General features: G+C 39.1%; 1 protein-coding gene across 6 annotated transcripts in view; it reads left to right on the top strand.

Annotated features, from left to right (window-relative positions):
- Positions 1 to 3,013: 3,013 nt before the first annotated feature.
- The window catches only part of MARCHF8 (membrane associated ring-CH-type finger 8), a 198,847-nt gene continuing 185,511 nt past the window's right edge, over positions 3,014 to 16,349 (top strand). For 3 of the 6 annotated variants that reach the window (XM_041742523.1, XM_041742521.1, XM_041742524.1), the window contains exon 1: positions 3,032 to 3,671. The gene's annotated coding sequence lies outside the window, so the exon portion shown is untranslated. Of the gene's footprint in view, positions 3,672 to 16,349 lie in introns of all 6 variants that reach the window. The other 3 variants (XM_041742519.1, XM_041742518.1, XM_041742520.1) reach the window with 3 other exon arrangements.

The raw sequence follows: 16,349 nt of genomic DNA, 5'->3' as shown, positions 1-16,349 counted from the left end.
GAAAGTTACTGCTTCGTGTGATGTCAGTCTTGTGGCTTTAAATACCATCGACCAATCAATTTATATCTCCCTATGTCTCTCCAGAATTCCAGTGTCTTCTGTGCAGTTGCTAACTGTGCATCTCTATTTGGATGACTAATAGGCATGTCAAATTTAGCATGTCCAAAATCAAATTCTTGTTTTTTTCTCCCAGGATGCACATATCCTTTGTTGACTTTCCAAATAAAAGTCAGTTATTTTACCAGCAAAAATTATTTTATTCGTGAATAGCAGAGAATTGCAACCTTAGGGTAGTCTAACACAAGAGAGGAACGTTATGTTATGGAGATGAAGGAAGAAGTTGGGAGGGGTTGTTTTGAACAAAAGTCCATTAGAGAAAAGCAAGAATTTGGGTGTGATGAGGGTTTCTCATTGGCCGAATTGCTGGGATAGTCAATTTCTTACAGGAGAGGCACTCACTGTACATCTTTTCCTATTGGGATCTGTAATTGATAATTCTTCCAGTACTTGATGACAAGTGGTATGGCACAAGAGCTCCCCCTGCTGGTCTCCCAACTCCATTTTCGTGAGGTTTCTCTATTTTCACACGTTTTTCCATCTAAGTAAATGACAGTTCCATCCTTTTGGTTGTACAGGCCAAAAACCTTGGAGTCATCCTGCACTCTGTTCTTTTACATATACCTCTAATCAATCTGGATATTCTATTGGCTCTACTTTTGAGATATACCAAACACTATATGAAGCAAAACTGTCATTTAGCATAGCACAAGAAGGCCAAAAGCAAGATAGAATAAACAGATATGGTGAAACCACATTTTTTTTGTTGTTGTTGTTAATAAAAAGGAAAAGTCATTTAGACTTGGAATCAGGAGACATAAATTCAAGGCTGGCTCTACCACATCATAGCTTTGTAGCCTTAGCAGGTTATCATTCACCTCTTTCTCTCTTTGCAAGTCATCACTCTAGTTCGAGATCCCTGGTATACACCCACTGCGTTAGATAATATGCTGTTTGGAGTCATATATGAGGATAGTACATCTTATCCTGCCTACCAGTGCATTTTGTTTGCAATGAAACCCTAACTGACAAACTAGATACGTTCAGCCATTTGGTGGTGACTTCTTTCCCACAAACTCTAGGAGAGGGTAGGCAATTTTTCTATGTGGGCTGAAGCAGTGGACAGATAGTATATGAGGAGTCCCCATCACCACAAATAGGATGTGGAATTTGACTTGCTGCCATAAGGCCGATGTTCCCTTTGAAGTGAAGACCAGGTCACCCATTAGCAATTCTCTTATTGGTAGTCTTCCATTCTAAATGCAAAATTTCTTTGTTTCCTTGCTGGCAATGCTCAACTCCAGTCCAGGTGGCTGATAATCCAGGCCCAGGACCTGAACACTTTGAAATTGTCGGTTGCCTTTTCCTCAGGACTCTGACCTTCTATATCAGTACTCTCTTGCCAAAGGTCAAATATGGTTAACATCGAGCACTTAAAGTGCTAGCATTATTTCACTTCATAACTATTCAGTAGATACTTTCTTTTAGGTAGATGAAGAGGTTCAGAAAGGTTTAAGTAAACTGCCTACATAGAAATGGCCTACAGAGAAATGATTCATCCTAGCATTGTCTCCATGAGTACTCCCTAACTTACAGATCCCTCTGGATGTGTGAGGGGTCTTTGCCACGTCTTAGGGATTCATAAGCCACAGATGAGCCAACTGTTTTTGCTTCTCAGGCATGGCGTAGGCATAAGGTATATCAGTGAAAGATATTATTTCTCCTTTCATGGAACTTCTGCTGCCAGAAGCAGCAGAAAAAGTCAAGCAGGTTGTGGCAACTGGCCTTGTAACCTATTTTCCGTAGGAAAAGATGAGTATGGAGAAAATTCATGACTGTGTTTTCTCCTTTTTGTAATGTTGCATTTTAGATGTGTTAATGTAGAGGATGCTTGACCTTGCACTGACCTGAAGGGTATTTTGAGCACACTCTTGACCCTGTCAATTTGCTCTTAGCCATGTATGCAAAGTGATCAGGATTGTGTGGAGGAATTAATTATGCAGTAGATCACTTCTGGGCAACAGAACAATTCTGTACTATTTGAAGGTAGTTGCTCACAATTCACTCATGAATTTACTAAGAAATAGTACAAATTATTAGTCTTTTATGAAATTTGTCATGAATATTATGGGAGAAATTGGCAGTGGCTGAAACTTCTGTAAAGTCTGATGTAGGAAAAAGATTTGGTAGAAATTGCTAAAAACAAGTATCAGCTATAATCATGAAAGTTTGGTGTGGACAAAAGGTGAATGCTGAATCACACACTTATTTAGATGTATCTGTATTTACATATACAAGGACTAGTTCTTATGAAAATTATAAAAAAAAATATGATTTAAAAGTTGGAAGTTGGGATCCCTGGGTGGCGCAGCGGTTCGGCGCCTGCCTTTGGCCCAGGGCGCGATCCTGGAGACCCGGGATCGAGTCCTGTGTCAGGCTCCTGGCATGGAGCCTGCTTCTCCCTCTGCCTGTGTCTCTGCCTCTCTCTCTCTCTCTCTCTGTGACTATCATAAATAAATAAAAATTAAAAAAAAAGTTGGAAGCTCCATAAGCCTTCCTCACATCATTCTATAATAGGATAGGCTGTAGAATAGCCTTGGGCTCCTGAGAGCGAAAGCAAACACAGGGTCCTTAAGGTAAACAAACGCTTTGCCTTTGCCAGCGTTAGGTAAGGAATTCTTTCCACTTTTTCCTCCAAGTTTAACGTCAGAATACTTGACCGAATTCCCTCGTCCTTGCAAAGCGCTAACAATACAAGCGGTCAAGGCCCGGGGGTCACAAAGGGAGGAGAGGGGAGCGGTGGGAGGCGCCCGCTTCCGCTCGCAGACCCGCAGGGCGCGCCGGCTCTCGCTCCGACCGCCGCGGCCCGCCCCTCGCGCCGTCGTTGCCAGGCAACAGCACAACGCCCCTCGCCCGCCCCCGGGCGGACACGTGACGCACGTGTCACGTGAGGAGACGGCGCGTCCTCCCGCCCAGGGGTGTAAACAGGCCCGGGTGGCGGCGGAGCTGCGGCCCTGCGGCATCCTGGTGTCCGGCATGCTTCGGGCGGGCCGGGTCGGCCCATCCGGGAGCTCAGCGCCCACCTGAGGTAACTCCTGCGGCCTCGGGACCGGCGTAGGTCGCGCCGCGTGCGGTCGCCGCTGCCCGCGGCAGACTAGGCCGGCTGAGCCCCCCGGCCCCGGCAGGGGGTGTGGCTGCCGCTGTGCAGTCCGCGACAGGTGGGTTGGGCGGGGCGGCCGCCGAGGCCAGGGCTGTGTAGCGCCCTGGGTCCCCGCCCTGGTGTGGAGCCGGCCGGTAGGCGGCGGCGACCCTGGGCCGTGGGCTCTTCCGCCTCGGCTGCTCGAGGCTGCCCCTGGGGCCCGGCCAAGCCAGGGGCCGCACGATCCGTCGGGAGCTGAAGGCCTCGGGCTGCCAGCCCGGAGTCCCGGTGAAGTCCGGCCTCTGAGGGCTGTGAGACCTTGAGCAAGTCAGCCTCGCGCCAGCCTGAGTTTCCACATCTGTACTGAACGTCTGGACTAGGGGATCTCTGAGGACCTTCCACCCCTGACGTGTGTGATCTCGAGGGAAACCTGCTTAACCTGCGTACTTTGGAAGCTGCCACAGGGAAAGCTTAGGTAGATATTTGTCTTTTAATTGCTAAGTTCCTGCTTGTCTTTAGATTTTTCATCTGACACGGTTTGGATTCATGTTCACCTGGGTAAAGTTTTTAGTAGAAAACGTATTATATGCTAGGTCGTTATGGTTTATGTTGCTGCCTTTTTCCCCAGGCTTTTCTGACGCAACACAACCTTTCTTAGAACCTCTCTGGAAGCCTCAGTTAAGGAAAGGAGGGCGGGGGGGGGGGGGGGTCGTGTGCCCGTGTGGCTCAGTGGGTTAAGTGCCTGCCTTCGGCTCAGTTATGATCCCAGGATCCGAGGATGGAGCTCCCACATCGACTCCCTGCTCAGCGGGGAGGCCGCGGCTCCCTCTCTCTGCCCCTCCCCCTGCTTGTGCTCTCTCGCTCGCTCTCAAATAAAGAAATAAAATCTTAAAAAAAAAAAAAAAGATAAAATCGAAACCTTTGTCTGCTTTACTGTCTTCCTGTTCCACTGCAATACTTCTGAAGGCCTCCAGGGATCACAGGTTGAGAAGCACTGGTATGCTGCTGAGGAAGGGTTCTGTGTTTGTTAATTTGACAGGGTCTGGAAGAGGAGTCTTTTGCCTATATGGAGTTTTCCATTATTTTTCCTTCAATTTTGTTTGACCGTGTGTCATGCAATTAGAGAGACAATTAGTATATTCTGCACATAGACTTGGAAAAGGCCCCAAATTTCCAATGGACCTTTCTCTTTCCATCTTTTCATTTCTTGCACTCCAGGCCCAGGGAAAGTAAGTGTATATTTATAATAGTTGGACCTGATGCTCATTGCTGGCCTAGTTGCTCAAGTATAGAATGGGAGTGGAAGACTTTTTGCAGGACTTTTATTTAGACCCAACTGAATGGACTAGGACATTTCTTCGGAAAAAATATAAAAGTTGAGAGAATACATGACCTAAAGTCTTTACTAACAGTCATGGAATGATTTGAACAAATTACAAATTTTGAAACCCTGGATTTTGAGAGAACTGGGTTTTAGGAGAAAAAGAGGTCCTGTTTCATATAGTGAGTGAACGTATAAACAATATGAAGTAGTAGTCTGTAGACCAAAAATTATCAGGATGATTTTTTAAGTGAAGAGAAATGCTTAGTTTTCTGGTTAGTTGTTCTCGAAGAAAGGATTTACTGAAATCTGAAGTTTGATATTGAAAGAGAAAAACTGTAGCCTTTTAAAGCTTGTCCACTTTGGTGCTTCTGTGAGAGGACTCAGAATTGGAGGTTGAATGGACTATGAATGGAACCCAAGGAGACCTAGTGAAATATGTTTTTTGTTTTCAAAGTAAACTCACTTCCTTAATCTTTGATGCGGGTTTAGGTAAGTCACTTCTTTCTTTAGGTCTTAGTTTCGGCTACAAAGTGAGGAAATTGAATTGATTACTGCTCCTTTTTTTTTTTTTTTTGGCTTTAGTTACAGTTGCAAGATAAAATACAGATAACCTAGTTGAAATTTGAATTTCAGATTAACCGTGAAAAAGTTTTTAGTATAATTATTGCATAAGGCATGCATTACTAAAAAAAAATTCATTGTTTATCTGAAATTTAAGTTTAACTGGGCTTACTGTATTTTTATTTGCTAAATCTGGCAAACCTTCAACATTTTTGTCTCCTTTATTTTATTTATTTGTTTGTTTATTTATTTATTTATTGGAGTTCAATTTGCCAACATATAGCATAACACCCAGTGCTCATCCCATCAAGTGCCCCCCTCAGTGTCCGTCACTCAGTCACCCCCCCACCCTGCCCCCCCCCCCCCGCCCACCTCCATTTCCACCACCCCTTGTTTGTTTGCCAGAGTTAGGAGTCTCTCATGTTTGTCTCCCTTTCTGATATTTCTCACTCATTTTTTCTCCTTTCCTATTTGTTCCCTTTCACTGTTTTTGTCTCCTTTAAATTAGCTCCAGGAAGAAATTACAGATGCATACACAGGAATGGATTGGTTCAACCAGTTATGACTCCCTGTTTATTATTAGCCATAGTGGCTAGCTCTTGAACAGCTCTGTTTCACTTGTCCCCCCATGAAGCAGTTCTTTTTCTGCAATAAGCACATAATGTTTAGGTTCATACTCTTGGTGGTAAACAATTTATATTTTTAATAAAAAATTTTTTAAAATATTTATTTATTTATTTTAGAGAGGGAGAGAGCTTGAGCAAGCACAGGAGTAAGGAGTAGCAGAGGAGAGGGAGAGAAAGAGATTTAAGCAGACTCCAGTTGAGCGTGGAGCCTGACTTGGGGCTTCATCTCATGATCCTGAGATCAGAACCTGAGCTGAGACCAAAAGTTGGATGCTCAACAATCTCTGCCACCAAAGTGCCCTGGTAAACAGTTTAAATATCTGAAAGCAAAAAAAAAAAAAAAAAGTTGCTAAAATTTCTAAAGGTAACAAGTTTGGGACATGAAATGGCATGTACTATTTTTTTTTTTTCTATGAAAGATACAACTCTACCTGTCCTCCAGTTATATGACTGACTTCAAGACATGTTCTAAGGCAGTGGACTGTACTGGTGGTGAATAATCTTTCTGGAAGTTATTATGCCTTTGATTTGGCCGCCTGTGGACATGGAAAATAATCAGTGTATGCTCTATAAACATTATATATATATGCGCACATATATATATATATTTAAGATTTTATTTATTTATTCATGAGAGACACTGAGAGAGGCAGAGACACAGGCAGAGGGAGAAGCAGGCTCCTCACAGGGAGCCTGATGTGAGACTTGATCCCCAGACCCTGGATCACACCCTGAGCCGAAGGCAGATGCTCAACTGCTGAGCCACCCAGGCATCCCAACATTTTACATTTTATATTTTAACCAACTATTGTTAATCTTGTATTTGCTCTGTCTTGAAGAGTTTCAATGTTGAAATTCTTTTTCAAGGTGTATAATTATTTAATTCCTCAGGTTTTGAGAGTTTTAAAGAAAACCCAGGCCAAATCTTTACTCACTTCTCTCTGAAACTCCTGAATTTTCAAATTTATTTATTCAATAGTCAACAAAAACTGAGAGCCTTCTATGAGTCAGGCTGATAGAATCAGTATTCTAGACCTTCAGGTACTTATCTTTGACAGAGGAGTTAAATCACATGCATTCTAGGCATAATGTGATGAGGGCCTTGAGGTAATACAAATACAGTGGAAATTGAGAGGAGGATAAGAGCCCATCAAGTTGATAGCTTGAGTGTCAGAACCTCCTAGAGGAGGTAGTAGTTAAACCAGATCATGGGGATCCCTGGGTGGTGCAGCGGTTTAGCGCCTGACTTTGGCCCAGGGCGCAATCCTGGAGACCCCGGATTCGAGTCCCACGTCGGGCTCCCGGTGCATGGAGCCTGCTTCTCCCTCTGCCTATGTCACTGCCTCTCTCTCTCTCTCTCTGTCTCTCTGTGTGTGTGACTATCATAAATAAATAAAAAAAAATTTAAAAAAAAATAAAAATAAACCATGGTTGAGAAGACAGGCTTATAGAAAGAGAGAAGCAGGAAAAGGCAGGGAATCCATCTTCTCAGTTTTACAAAGCATACACTTTGTTGGGTTAAAAATAATGGATAATATTGTTTATATGTAGTTTTGGGTTCACTATGATACTCATTTGCATTAAGTATATTGGGATTACAGAGATCTTTATATATCAGTGTAGCTCCCTGAAAAATTTGTTTATGAAATATATCACACACGCAAAAATGTATTATTTGCATATATAAAGCTCAAAAACCAGAATATTATCACACCATTGAAATCTTTGTGCCCCTTCCTGACTAGACACCCCCTTCCTTCCCTTCAGAAGTAACTACCTTACTGAATTCTAGCATTTCTTTGCTTTTCTTCATGAACTTATTTTAGTGTGTACACTCCCCCCACCCCAAACGGTTTACTTTTGTATGTTTTTGAACTTTCTGTAAATGGCATGATACTATGCAGATTTTTTTTCTATGACTTTTCCACTTAGGTTACTACATTTCATTCATGTTTTCCCTCCCCCCACAAGGTCCACCCACGTTAGTTTTTACCAAGTGTAAGGATTTCTCTGAGGTAAACACCTAGGATTGGAGTTGGTGCTTGTAGGTTATGGGCATCTGTAATTTTCTAAATATTGCAAGTTACCTTACATTGTAGTGCTGTTTTGGTTGCCTCCCCTCAGTGTTTAAGAATTTCTGTTGATATCCTGTCTACATGCTCTCTTTGTTGTTTGATATGAGCAAATCATATCTACTAATGAAAGTCAAGTATCCAGAGTATGTAAAGAAGTCTTACACCTCAACAAAAAAAAAAAAAACCCTTATTTTAAAAACAAAGGATTTGAATAGACGTTTCTTCAGACAAGACATATGAGTGGCCAGTAAACACCTGAAAAGAAGCTTGATCTCATTAGCCACCAGGGAAATGTAAATCAGTACTGCAGTGAAATACCATGTCATACCCACAGGGATGGCTATAATCAAAAGACAGATAATCACAACTGTTGCAGATAGTGGAGAAATTGGAATCTTCATACACTATTATTGAGAATGTAAAGTGATGCAGCTGCTTTGGGAAACAGTCTGGTACTTCCTCAAATAGCTGAACATAAGGATAGCAAATGACACAGCAATTCCCAGGTTTATACCCAAAGAAAAATTAAAATGTATATTCACAACAACTTATATGCAGATGTTCACAGCATCAGTATTCATAATAGCCCAAAGGTAAAAACAACTTAAATGTATACAGGTTGGCAAATGGATATAAATAAAATGTGGTTTATATATATACAGTAGAATATTACTCAGCCATAAAGTATGAAGTACAGATTCATGCTACACACATAGATGAACCTTTAAAGGGTGATACTAAATGATAAAAGTCACAGAAGGCCACGTATTATATGGTTATGTTTACACAGAATGTCTAGAATATACAAATCTATAGAGTCAGAAAATAGATCAAGTGATTGCCTAGTGCTGGGAATTGGGCTGTGGGTAGACGGGAGAATTGATAATGAGTAATGGGTTTTTGTTTTTTTTTTTAGGATGGTGAACGTCCTAAAATTGATTGTGTGGTGGTTGCACAATTCTGTGAATTGTACACTTGAAAAAGTCATTGGTGGAAGGGAGGATATTTGATTTTAAAAATGAAGACATGTTTAAAAAAGTTTTAAAGATTCTCTTTGTCCTTTATTTTTCTTCTTTTAAAAAATGTAAAAGATGTATATTTATTAATATACAAAGTTATTGGAAATATTGTTATATCAAGGAAATCAGGCCATAGAAGTTTCCTTCTATTTTTTTTTTTAGAAGTTTCCTTCTAAATGTCTTATATTTAGGTCTATGACCTATTTTTAGGGGTTAATAGCATATGTTGTAGGAGGTAGGAATCTAGGTTCCTTTATGAATACATGGTTACTTTGTTATCATTTGTTGAAAAGATTATCCTTTTCCTATTAAATTTCTTGTCTTTTATGTGTGCTTTTTGCCCATTGTATTATCTTGCCATTTTATGTTGGAAATCAACTGGTGATATATATGTGGATCTGTTTCTGGACTCACTATTCTATTAAGTTCTGTCCTTTTATCAGTACTGTACTGCCTTTCTTACTGTAGCTTTATGTGTGGTTTGAAATCAGTTAGTATAAATCCTCTACCTTTGTTCTTTATTTTCAAAGATTTGTTTCAAAGAACTATTTTTAATTTTGTAGCGTACATGTCATATACATATTTTGTCAAGTTTGTATCTTAATGTTTTATATTTTTTGATGTTATGGGATTGTAATGTAAATGGGATTAAAAATAATTTTCCACTTGTTCATTGCTAATATACAGAAGTACAGTTGGTTTTGTTGGTATATTACCTTTGTATTTGGCAGCCTTTATAAATTCACATACTATTTCTAGTAGTCTTTTGGTTATTTTTTAAGAATTTTCTATATATGCAGTCACTGAATAAAGACAGTTTTACTTCTTCCTTTCCAATCCGTATGCCATTTCTTTGTCCCTTCTTGCCTGCCTTCTTTCTTTCCTTTTTCATTTCTTTTCTTTGGCTTATTACATTTGCTAGGACCTCAAATCCAACATTATGATAGAAGTGGTAAGCAGACTCTCATGTTTTATTCCTAGTCTGAGGGAGAAAACATTGAGTCTTATGAATGATACAAAAAGCAGTAATTATAAAAATTTTTATTTTATTATTTTTAAAGATTTTATTTGTTTATTCATTAGAGACACACAGAGAGAGGCAGAGACATAGGCAGAGGGAGAAGGAGCTTGATGTGGGACTCGATCCCAGGATCACGACCTGAGCCAAAGGCAGATGCTCAACCACTGAGCCACCCAAGTGCCCCTATAAAAATTTTTAAATGTTAAATCAGACCTAATAAAAGTTAAAAACTTCTGCACTTTAAAAGACACTGCTAAGGGAGATCCCTGGGTGGCTCAGCAGTTTGGCGCCTGCCTTTGGCCCAGGGCGCGATCCTGGAGTCCCAGGATCGAGTCCCGCGTCGGGTTCCAGGCATGGAGCCTGCTTCTCCCTCCTCCTGTGTCTCCGCCCCTCTCTCTCTCTCTCTTTCTCTCTATGTCTATCATAAGTAAATAAAAAAATCTTTAAAAGACATTGCTAAGGAAAATAAAAGATATGCTAGAGAATGGGAGCAAATATTTGCAATTCATATATCTGGCATAGGACTTTTATCCAGTATATATGAAGAACCTCTATAAACCATTAATAAGGCAGACAATCCAAATTATAAAATTGGTAAAAGATTTGGGCAGAGGGCAGCCCAGGTGGCTCAGCGGTTTAGCACCGCCTTCAGCCCAGGACGTGATCCTGGAGACCCAGGATCAAGTCCCACGTCGGGCTCCCAGTATGGAGCCTGCTTCTCCCTCTGCCTGTGTCTCTGCCTCTCTCTCTCTCTCTCTCTCTCTCTCTCTCTCTCTGTGTCTCTCATGAATAAATAAAATCTTAAAAAAAAAAAGATTTGGGCAGAGATGTCACAAAAGAAGATACTTAAATTCACAATAGGCATATTTAAAGTTCTCAATATGTTCAGTCATTTAGGGAAATGCAAATCAAAATTATAAACAACTCTTTGCTTATGAGAATGGTTACAATTGAAGAGATTGATGATACCAAGGGTTGGTGAAGGTATAGAGTGACCAGAACATACATGAATTACTAGTAAGAGTGTATAAAGATACAGGCACTTTGGAAAACAGTGTGGCAGTTTCCTGTTAACTTATACATTTATGGGATGACCTAGCAATTCTTCTCCTGGTTATAAAATAAAATGTGACATCACAAATGACTTAGACCCCAATGTTCAGAGATCAAAACTGGAATAGTCCAAATGTTTATCAATAATTACACAAGGAACAGTATTCCATAGTAAAGGGAACTACTATAATATCATGGCATGAAATTGAAAAACATTTTGCTGAGCAAAAGAAAACAGACACAGAAGAGTACATACTGTATAATTCCATTCGATTTATCTTAGAACCAACAAAACTAATCTATAATAAAGCAGATTAGTAATTACCTAAGTGGGAGTGGGAGGAATTGACTGCAGAGGAGCAAGAGGAAATTATTTGCAGTGATAGAAATGTTCTGTCTGAATTTTAAGTGGTTAGTGGTTATACTGCATTTACTTTTGTCAAAACTTTTCCAATATTACACTTAAAATGAGTGTATTTTATGTAAATTGTGGACTCAGTACAGCTAATTATAAAAAGCAAGTGTGTAAATAGCATTTATACAATAAGCGCATATGTGTTGTAATTTTATGTAAAAATTTTAAATGTATGTATACTAACATGAATAACGTCCAGAAGGATAGTCAGTAAATTGTTACTGATTGTGTCTAGATGGTGGGATTTTAGGTGATTTTTTTTTAAAAAAATGATTGGACTTTCATATATTATTTGAATTATTTTTCTCATGAACATGTCTTGACAAAAGGAAAAAAAATTTGTTACCTGGAAGTTTTATTTCTAGATGTTTTCATATTTTAGATATTGAATAAGCATTATAATAATTATGAAATATGTCTAGAACTTAAATGCTATTAGTCTGTAATCACCACGAATTGGGAACAAAACCTTACATTATCTTTAGTGCCCCTGGTCCCCATCTCACCCCATCTTTTTACCTCCCCACAGACATAACTAATGCCCTAAATTTATGTTTGTTATTTCCTTGTTATTTTTCATAGTTTTATCATATTTGCCTCTTTAAGCTATGTTCTTTCAGTCTTCACAATGTTGAACTTAGTAACTAGAATCACAGTGTGTGGATACTTTGATCACTTGCTTTTGTATCCCACATAATATGAGACTTGAGACTGACCCATATTTCTGTAGGTGGCTGTAGTTCATGGATACATCACTGTTGTGTTGCATTACATTATATGAATATTCCATAATTCGATCTTTGTACTCTTGGTGAATGATTGGATTGTTAATTTTTTTCTGTTATTAGCAGTGGTTATGTGAACTTTTTTTGAAGTTTATTTATTATTTTTGGTAATCTCTGCATCCAATATGGGGCTTGAACTCATGACCCTGAGATCAAGAATTGGATGCTTAACCGACTAAGCTACCCAGGCACCCTTGATTTTTCTCATTTATAACAGTGTTGAAGTGCCTGTTTTCATATGTATGTTTCTGAACATTCGTGAAGTATTAGTACAGTATAGAGTCCTAAAAGTGGAATTGTCTGGTCAGATGAGATTTAAATTGTATAGTGGCAATTGTTGCCCAAATGTTTATTTCAATCTATACTTCCCCTAATGTGTAGATACTGTTTTTTTCCATTCCCTTGCCCATATTATGTTACCAATCTCTATATTTTTCTGTATTTTAAAATTAATGTTTAAGTTTTCATCAAAATATTTGGATAGTGTTTAAAAATAATGAACACAAAGGGTTTATAATGAACACAGAGGCAACTTCTGTTTTCTTATTTCTATGGTAGTTTACCTCCATAGTTCTAAACTTAATGCTTATACATATTATTGATTTACCAGTTTTAGATTATGCATTCCTTTCGTGTTATGTGGATATGGGCATCTTAAATTCCTCACTTACCTTTACTTCATTCCAGCTGTGATTATAGCTCTATTTTAACTGAAATAGTAGTCAGTGACCACTTGAACTTAATTGTTCTACAGAGCCAAGTAGTAGTGTGTGACTACTTTTTTCTAATTTTTTTTAAATAATAAATTTATTTTTTATTGGTGTTCAATTTGCCAACATACAGAATAACACCCAGTGCTCATCCCATCAAGTGCCCCCCTCAGTGCCCGCCACTCAGTCACCCCCACCCCCGCCCTCCTCCCCTTCCACCACCCCTAGTTCGTTTCCCAGAGTTAGGAGTCTTCCATGTTCTGTCTCCCTTTCTGATATTTCCTACCCATTTCTTCTCCCTTCCCCTCTATTCCCTTTCACTATTATTTATATTCCCCAAATGAATGAGACCATATAATGTTTGTCCTTCTCCGATTGACTTATTTCACTCAGCATAATACCCTCCAGTTCCATCCATGTCGAAGCAATTGGTGGGTATTTGTCATTTCTAATGGCTGAGTAATATTCCATTGTATACATAAACCACATCTTCTTTATCCATTCATCTTTTGATGGTCTAATGTATATTTTTAAAGTTACCTTGTGTTTTTTTTAAAGATTTTATTTATTTATTCATGACAGAGAGAGAATGGCAGAGATACAGGCAGAGGGAGAAGCAGGCTCCATGCAGGGAGCCCGACGTGGGACTCGATCCTGGGTCTCCAGGATCACACCCCAGGCTGAAGGCGGCACTAAACCGCTGGGCCACGGGGCTGCCCAGTTACCTCATTTTTTTAAGTGACGTAACTTTTCATACACATATTCTTAAAATTTTTTTACTAGATGCTCTCTTATATCATCTATAGTATCTTTTCTATCAATCTCTATAATTTTCTGGAGGTCTTTCTTCCTAGAGCCTTCCATCATCCTGCTTTAATGTGAGCCTGAATTCTCTAGGCTCACTGCTCAGTCACTATGTGGGAGACCTTTATCCTGGCTAGTTTCCCCAGAGAATCGTCTATTCTCTCCTTGCGTATTAGTCTTGGTAATTTAAGCTCTTGCTCCTCAAAGTGTATTCCATAAACCAGCCACATTAGTATTATCTTGGAGCTTGTTAGAAAAGTAGAATCTCAGGCTGCATCCCAGATCTGCTACATCAGAACAAGATGATTTGTATGCACCAAAAATTTTGAGAGCCTGGTGCTGTGCTATACCGTGGTAACAGCAAAAACAAAATATTGTCATGCGTAATCTAACACAAAGTGAATGTAACTCCTTTATCTATAACTATGCCATCTGCCTCCAAGATGAAGGTTGAAGAGACTGCTGGATGGAGGATCTCAGTGAATTTTTTTTTTTCAGTGAATGTTTTTAAGGGCCTAGAAGTGGACAAATATTACTGTCCTTATATTATATTGGCTGGGAATCTGTCAACAGGCCTCTCAAATAATTGCAAGAGACTGGAAATGTAGTCTCTGGCTTGCCTGGGAACAAGAAACTATGTAAGTAGATGAATAGGGTTGTCTCTGTTTCAGTTAGTCATTCTGGTCCCCAAACTGTTTAATTTTTTTTTCCCCACACATAGAGCACACTAATCCCCTATCCAGCCAGTCATTGCCTTCAGTTCAAAGTACAGGATCTTTAAGTGATGCCTGTCAGGTCCATATCAGCCTTTCTTGTTCAAGTGAGTGAAGAAGACATATTTCTCCCTATCCCCCTCCTCCCCCCAAAAAAGTATTATAGTAAGAATACAACATGATTAGTAAACAATTCCACTGGAAGGTGAAACATATAGAGACAGTAGTCACTCTTCTGTAACAGTTCTTTGTTTATGGGCAGACATTATAAAGGAAGGTTTCCATCCCTGGAAGGAAAGGATGTTTCTTAATTAGACTCTAATTTTTGTTCCTTGAGAGAAACTCTCATGTTCTTTTTTGCTTCATTGCCCCAGGGACCATCCTTTAGGAGGTTTCCCCCTCCCCCATTCTCTTATTTGGCCACATCCCACATCCACATTTTATGTTCTGAGCACGGCCTCCTTGGGTATGGTGAAGTTGGTCTTTAGAAGGTTGGACTCCCAGAGATGGCTTTTAGGTCTTGAACAGTCAGACCTTCTAAATCTGGCCTTGTAGTTTTTCTGCCAGTATATTTCCCTTAGAAACTTAGCGGACTTATTACCCATTGGCTTCCAATCAATCACAGTGCCAATAACCAAGTTAATTTTTGGGACATAGTTCTCAAATCTACTTTATTTTTCTGCTTTTTTGCTTCCACTCTTCTATCTTGTTTCAGTGGAAGCCATCTATATAACACTGCAATCTGATTTTCTCTGAGCTCATTTTTTCCTGTAATACCCTGCTAGAAATAACCAGTAGTAACCAACACACACTATAGTTTTAAAGTTTTCTACTTTTCCCCCCATAGGGCTTAAAGTTTATCAGGTGTGTGGTTTGTATTCTGAGTTAGAGCCATCAGCAGAGTTTCTAAATATTTTCCTTTGTATAACATGGATCATCATCTTTTCATTCTCTAATATGAAGTTCCTCATTGCCGACAAAGTGATAACTAAATAAATACAACTTATTTAGGTTTTTGTTATGACAGCACCCTGCTTTTGGTAGCAGTTTTGGTTGGGGAGGTGGTCAGGGAACCAATTGTTTTATTTTTAGACTTTTATTATATCTCTGTTTTTTAGCCTGTAGCTTGTTCCCACTTATAACTTGAAGCCTGAGCCCATTAGTGTTTTATAGGGAAATTAATTTGTTTTGTATCTTTATCCATCATTTCATGTATTTTACATTGTGGCCCTATTTACCTTGCTAAATTTTTATTTCCATATTTTCCTGTCTTCAAAAAATATGTTGAAAAAATTTTTTTGTCTGCTTGGGTACCATCTCTCATTTGTAGCCTTCTTATTTATACCTTTTTTCTTTAAATTTTCCATTTTGAGATAACTGTAGGTTTATATGCAGTTGTCAGGAATCCTCTTTAACTTGCAGAGGGATCCTGTTTAACCTTTATTCAATATCCCTCAGAATTAACATCTTGAAACTCTACAGTAAAATATCAAGACCAGGACACTGACATTGTTATAGTCAAGATGCAGAATATTTCTGTCTCCCCAAGAATTCCTCATGTTGTGCTTTTTATAGCTATACCCACTTCTCCCCACACTCACCTCCTTCTTCACCCCTGGCAATCATTAATCTGTTTTCCCATTGCTAAACTGTTGTCTTTTTAAGAATGTTATATAAATGGAATCACATTTTATGACCTTTTTGGATTGGCTTTTCAAATTCAACATTTTCTGGATATTCATTCTGATTATCCCATGTCCAAATAGTTCTTTTTATTCCCTTTTTGTTGCTGAATAGTATTCTGTGGTATATGCCATAGATGTACTGTAATTCTGTACATCCAGATGTACCATAATTTGTTTAATCATTTGCCTATTGAAGGACATCTGGTTGAATAAAGCTATTACAAGCATTTGTGCACAGGCTTTTGTGTGACCATATTACTTCATTTCTCTGAGATAACTGTCCTGGAGTGCATTTAATGGGTTGTATGATATTAACATGTTTAGTTTTTTGTTTTTTTAATATTAAGCAAGCTCCATGCCCA

This window comes from Vulpes lagopus, chromosome 2 (genome assembly GCF_018345385.1).
Source record: "Vulpes lagopus strain Blue_001 chromosome 2, ASM1834538v1, whole genome shotgun sequence".
In the NCBI taxonomy this organism is placed as follows: domain Eukaryota; kingdom Metazoa; phylum Chordata; class Mammalia; order Carnivora; family Canidae; genus Vulpes; species Vulpes lagopus.
The sequence above is the reverse complement of the archived record's forward strand: the minus strand, read 5'-3'. Positions and strand labels throughout refer to the sequence as shown.